Source organism: Meriones unguiculatus, chromosome 7, assembly GCF_030254825.1.
Source record: "Meriones unguiculatus strain TT.TT164.6M chromosome 7, Bangor_MerUng_6.1, whole genome shotgun sequence".
In the NCBI taxonomy this organism is placed as follows: domain Eukaryota; kingdom Metazoa; phylum Chordata; class Mammalia; order Rodentia; family Muridae; genus Meriones; species Meriones unguiculatus.
In genome coordinates this window covers 1,032,960-1,037,808 of record NC_083355.1, presented here as the reverse complement: position 1 = coordinate 1,037,808, position 4,849 = coordinate 1,032,960, and the positions used below count along the sequence as shown (strand labels likewise).

The 4,849-nt window shown below is 42.4% G+C and overlaps 1 pseudogene; it reads left to right on the top strand.

Annotated features, from left to right (window-relative positions):
* Nucleotides 1–812: 812 nt before the first annotated feature.
* LOC110558997 (F-actin-capping protein subunit beta-like) lies at nucleotides 813–2,407 on the top strand (annotated as a pseudogene).
* Nucleotides 2,408–4,849: the final 2,442 nt, after the last annotated feature.

The following is a 4,849-nucleotide window of genomic DNA, read 5'->3' as shown; positions in this document are numbered from 1 at the left end:
AGTTGGACCCTTGTAGGATCAGAGGCAATGCGCATGCTCTAGGAAGCTGCTCAAATGCTGTGTGACCTTTAATTATTAGCTGTGGCTGTTGCTGCAGATGGTACTTAGCCCTAACTGTCCCCCAGAGAGTGATAGACCCGCACCAGGTCTCCAGACACACAGACTCAGCTTGGTGCTCTGTTAAGTCTTTGTTAGGGAGGGAATCTCAACTGAGAATTTGCCACTGTAGTATCAGGCTGTAGGCAAGTCTGTGAGACATTTTCTTAATTAGTGACTGATGTGGGAGAACCAACCCATGGATGGTCCGGGTGATGTAAGGAAGTAGGCTGAGAGCGCCAGGAGGAGCAAGCCAGTAAGCAGCACTCCACCAAAGCCACTGCCTCAGCTCCTGCCTTAGTGTTCCCACCCAGTGTGTGTTCCTGCCCTGGCTTCTCTCAGTGGACCGGGATTTAGGACATGTGTGTAAGCCAAATAAACCCTTTCCTCCTCAAGACACTTTTGGTTATGATGTTTTTAAAAGCCAAAGAGATTCTAATAGAGATGCCACACTGAGATTAGCTAACTGCCTTTTCTTTGGTCCTATTGTATATAATAAATGTATAGAATTTCCAGGCTGCTTCTGGTAGTCTCCATCAAAATGCATAGTCTGACTGATCCCATCTTTTCTGTATATGTGTCTGCGATTTCTTCATTAGCTGTTGCCTCAGTCAGGTCAATCCCAAAGCCATGCAGGTTGCCACATATTGTGGAAAAGATATTTGAAAAGCAAGTAATAATCAAGGGGCTCTATTAGAACAGGACCGATTGAAGCAATGTGGAAACAGAAGAACGAGGAGCCCAACCGTAACAGGCAGATTGTGCGGCCTCTGCCTGAGTGGAGACTGCCAGGATGCTTGCGGCTTGCAGTTCTGTAGGACAGAAGAGGGAGGTTTGAGTGGGGAGATTTCCATCTGCAGATCTATTTTCTGATTTCCTAGCTTGTAAATTTTGGTGGAGGTCCTTATCACATTGGCACACTTGCCAGGAATTCTCCTGGGACGTCCCAATAACACGTTGACCTTCTCGGGAGGCTCCCTGCTTCCAAACCCCGACCCTGCTTCTAACTGCCTGCTGACAATTCCAGTGTGTCAAATCCTTCTGCAGGGAGTCTCACAAGTGCCTGAGGCTTTTTAAACCAGTAACCTTTCAGGTTTGTATCCAGAAAATGTAAAAAAAAAAAAAAAAGTCATATGAATAAAATAGGGACTCCAAATGGCCAGTAAATATAGAAAAAGTTGCTTAGCACCATTAGACAACAGGGAAATAAAAACTCCTTGAGGTGTTATTACACACCATCCCAAGTTAGTAACACCACAAAGACTGACAAGCTCAGTGGTTGGGAAGAAAGCATGCTCTGTGCCCAGAGATTATGTATCTGGCAAAAATGCTGACTCACATACATCCAGACTCAGGTTCAAAAATGGGCACTATTTGGAACAGCTTAAAAATTGTCTTCCAAATCTCAGTTGACTTAATTTCTAAAACATTGTGGCATAATTTTACAATATAATGTCAGATAACAACAGAAAAGACTAGTGAAACATTCGACAATGTGGATGTTGAGTGAAAGAGTTCAGGCATACAAAGAAGAACGTTAGATGTTCACTCTGGATATCCAGAGAAATGGAAACACAGTGTGCCTTGTTGTGGAGAGAGAGCAGCATATACTAGATGAGGCTCCTGCCACGAGGAATCAGCAGCTAGTCTTGTTTAGGTCTCGGACCTAAACAGGAACCTGCCTCCAAAGAAGATCAAGAAAAACGTCAGCAACCAGATTGACCTGTTCCCCAGTCTGTGTAAAGATGTCCTGTCTTCCGTTGACTAGCCACTGAAATTGTCGACAGGTGGGGGCAAAGGTTATCTTTCGTGGGACTACAATAGAGATAGGGACTTCTAGACATATTTTGGAGGTAATGTTTCATCTGTCTGGGGTCTGAATCATGGCTTTGCTGGAGTGATACTCATAAAGAATGCTGGAGTGGGTCTATGATCAAAGGCTGTTGGGATTCTGTTCATGAAGTGGAACTGTAGAACTCCAGTAGCCATATGGATATATGTGGCGATAATGTGGCTGCAAGCCAAAATATCTGGCTTAGGCACTGTGAACCTTGGAGGCAGCATTACCAGACAGATAGAAAAAGAAAAAAAAAAAAAACTGTGAGTGACTAATCTTAGGCAATATTAGGGCCCTGGTAGAAGACATAAAAAATAAAATCACAAGTATATTAAATTAATTCTACTTTGGAAAAACAAAGGACATTGTTGTTGGGCTGAGGTCTGCCCAGAGTATTGTAGGCAATCCAAACAAGAATCTTCTAGGAATGACTTGGTGACTTTGAAGGCTTTGAAGAGAAAGCAGCAGTGTTAAATTTAGGCTATATCCTAACCCATCACCATCTCTTCCCTGAAATAAAGACCAGTGATCAACTTTTTTGTCACCAAGGAATCTTTCCTCCCACATTTTGCTACTGAAACTCTCTGTATTTCCATAGACAACATGTTTTTTTTTTTTTTTTTTTTGCCAGGGATCTGTAAATATACAGTCTTTCAGCCACTCTTTCTTTATATCTTTTTGTTACATTGGAGTAAATCAATTTTAAAAATGAATGAACTAACTGGCATGAGAAAGATAGAAGGAAAACTGGGAATTTGAGTCCATGTGTGTTGGGGAGTTGCTTGGGTTGTTGGTCCAGGGTGTGGAACAGTGGACAGCTCTGGAGGGAGCCCCTCTGTCCCAGGGGGACCACAGGGGAGTGGTGGGGGCTTGTAGTTGGCTATTCTTCTGCCCAGGTGCTTTTCTGTCACTTTTTATGGAATGCAAAAGGAGGCTATTTTGTTTGTTTTGTTTTGTAAAGCTTAAACCAAAATTGACGTCTTATACCTAAGCCTCCATACTTCCAAAAAGGAGGAAAAACAAAACAAAAAAAGAACTAGGATGCAAAAAAGCACTTAATCTCATTTCTTAAAGATTCAAATCAAGTAAAACAAACCTATGTAGTCAGAAACCAGAATAGTGGTTACCTTTGACAGGAAGTAGTTAGAAAAGGCTGTAAGGAGAACCTTCTAAAATGTTAATAAGCCTTTTTTTGGATCTCACTAATATTAATAACATATGGATGCATTCACGGAGTTAATTCACTACATCACTCATTTACAAAACACAGACTTCTGTATGCATATTATGCTTGAAAGGTTTATTTCAAATAGATATAACATTTATTTAAATTTGGGGCTGTAGGATTTACATCTTCTCTGTCTTTATTTTTGCCTTTTTTTTTGGATAAGGTCTAAAGCTGACAATTCATGCTTTCTTTTTAATATTACTTTTTATTTTATTGCTTTCAACTTTAATATACAATTCAGTGCTGTGTTCGATGGTATATAGAAATTGATGTACATCCATGTATTATTGGAATTTTCCAGCTGCATTTTTTTTGTGGTGCTTGGCATTAAGTCCTGGATCTTGTACATGCTATGCAAACACTTTAACACCGAGCTACAGCCCCATTCCTCAGGTTGGAGATTCTGTTTCGAGACAAGGTCTTGATATGTTGTCCAGACTGGCCTTGAACTTACAATATCTATGTCCCAGACTTCTAAATAGTTAGGACTACTGGTACAGACCACTGCATGTAGCTTCAACTGCAATTTTTGACCAACTGTAAACTGACCAGTTTAAGCAAAACGGAATAGGTGTGATTATTTGCAGGAGACTTCAGCCTGCAGTTACGGCAACAAAAGCAATATAAATATACAGCAGATAGCTGGTTCTGTAGTAACTGGGATCAGAATCTCTTTGAGGGGAGGTCACAAGGCCCTGCCCTGAGTCTCCCTGATAGTCCAACCCCCATTCTATCCTTTTCTAGCTTTAGGTAGGCAAAGACTGACTGTAAGAGTTAAAATGTTGACTGAGGGTCGGTCTTTTTGGTGCTTTAGCTGTCTGTGAGTTGCCTCTGCTTCTGTAAGTAATCCTATTATTCGTTAATTTGTTAAAAAACAAGCAAACAAAAACAAAACAAAAAACTTAAAAAAAAACCTCAGAATTTTAGCAGAATCTTTTTATCTGTTAGGCCCTTCCTTTTTGGGGGTGAATAAACATTTGGAAATTCACACAATTTCATACCACAGTTCCAGGATGGGCACAGTAACTTAGCAAGGGACCAAAGCATCTATCTCCTGCTGTGGGGGAAGATAAATTGGTTTCATAGACCCTGCAAAGGACACAAAGACGCAACAAACTTCGGGGAAACTTTGTTGACTGATCTTAACCAGCCTCGGATAAGTGCTGCTGGGTGTAGAGGAAATAAGCGGGGAACAACATCTGTTACACTTCCTTTCTTTGGGTGCTAATTCATAAGGATCCCCACATCTGTCTTGGGACAGTGTAGGTTTAGATTGGAAACGGTGTAAACTTTAGATTGACAGATAAGTTTGTAAGTAGTGTAAGCAGTCTTTCCTCTAAGAAATACTAGAGGCAGTAATTCTCGACCTCAGAGATCTGAAGGTCTAGTAGGGAAGACAGACTAACGCTGACAACAGAGTAAGCAAGCGTGGAACTGTCCCGGCCATTGGGACGCCAAGCTGGAAGGGTGAAGCACATGCTCCTTCTTGGCGTAGGTAAGTACGGCGACGGAGGGGTGCTGCTCGGGACTCTGTGACAAGGAGGACGGAACAGACCGGGGACCAGGAAGGCGGCCCCGAACACGTGCTCCCAACCGGACGCGTGCTCTCACGTGCCTCCATCCGGGCACCTGAGCAGCCAACGGCCCCCGGATTCCGGACCGTTGGGGTGAAAGCAGCTGTGGGTGAC